This window comes from Octodon degus, unplaced genomic scaffold (genome assembly GCF_000260255.1).
Source record: "Octodon degus isolate 3935 unplaced genomic scaffold, OctDeg1.0 scaffold00079, whole genome shotgun sequence".
Taxonomy (NCBI): Eukaryota; Metazoa; Chordata; class Mammalia; order Rodentia; family Octodontidae; genus Octodon; species Octodon degus.
The window spans coordinates 6,178,160-6,178,886 of NW_004524655.1; the positions used below are offsets into that span (position 1 = coordinate 6,178,160).

A 727-nucleotide genomic window follows, 5' to 3' on the forward strand; every position below is an offset into this window, starting at 1 on the left:
GTCTCCCTGGCCTTAAATAAAATAATTGAAGGAAGAAAAACTATTTGGTACTGGAGATCAAACTCAGAACCTTGTGTTTGCCTGGCAGGCGCTTATGCCACTGAGCTATCTCCCTGGCCCAGATCATATGCAATTCTATATTTAATTCAAAAGAGTGTTCTGAGAGGTTGAAAGACTAATCCCACAGAAGTGTCTCAATATACAAAATTTGAAGTAGCTTTCACCCTTACTGTCTGTTTCCTTTTACTAGTGGAAAGCTATTTAAAACCTATATCTGAGTTCATTTCCTCCTTGAGCTATAGTCTCGAAAATACTTTTATTTTGATTTTTACCATTAATTAAAATTAAAACCTTTTTTTTTTTTTTTTGGTACTGGGAATCAAACTGATGATCTTGTGCTTGCCAGGGAAGTGGGGTACTGCTGAGCTACATCCCAGCTCAAACAGTAATTTCTAAGAAAGTTCTTCCTCTACCCACCTCCCATCATTTTTTTTTTTTTTGGACTGGGGATAGAACCAAGGTCCTTCACATTGAGCTACAATCCCAGCCTCCTCCTGCTCCTCCTCCTCTTTCTCTTCCTCCTCCTCCTCCTCCTCCTTCTTCCTTTTAACTTTTTTTTGTTGTTGTTCTCTTTTTTTTTGCAGAACCAGAGATTGAACTCAGGCCCTTAAGCTTGTCAGGCAAGCACTTATTCTACTGAGCCATCTCCCCAGCCCCAAACTTTTTA

The 727-nt window shown here is 39.5% G+C and overlaps 1 protein-coding gene across 1 annotated transcript in view; it reads left to right on the plus strand.

Moving 5' to 3' along the window:
• Nucleotides 1–727, plus strand: part of Sirt4 (sirtuin 4) — a 16,020-nt gene that overhangs the window by 9,943 nt on the left and 5,350 nt on the right. The gene's annotated exons all lie outside the window — the stretch shown is intronic.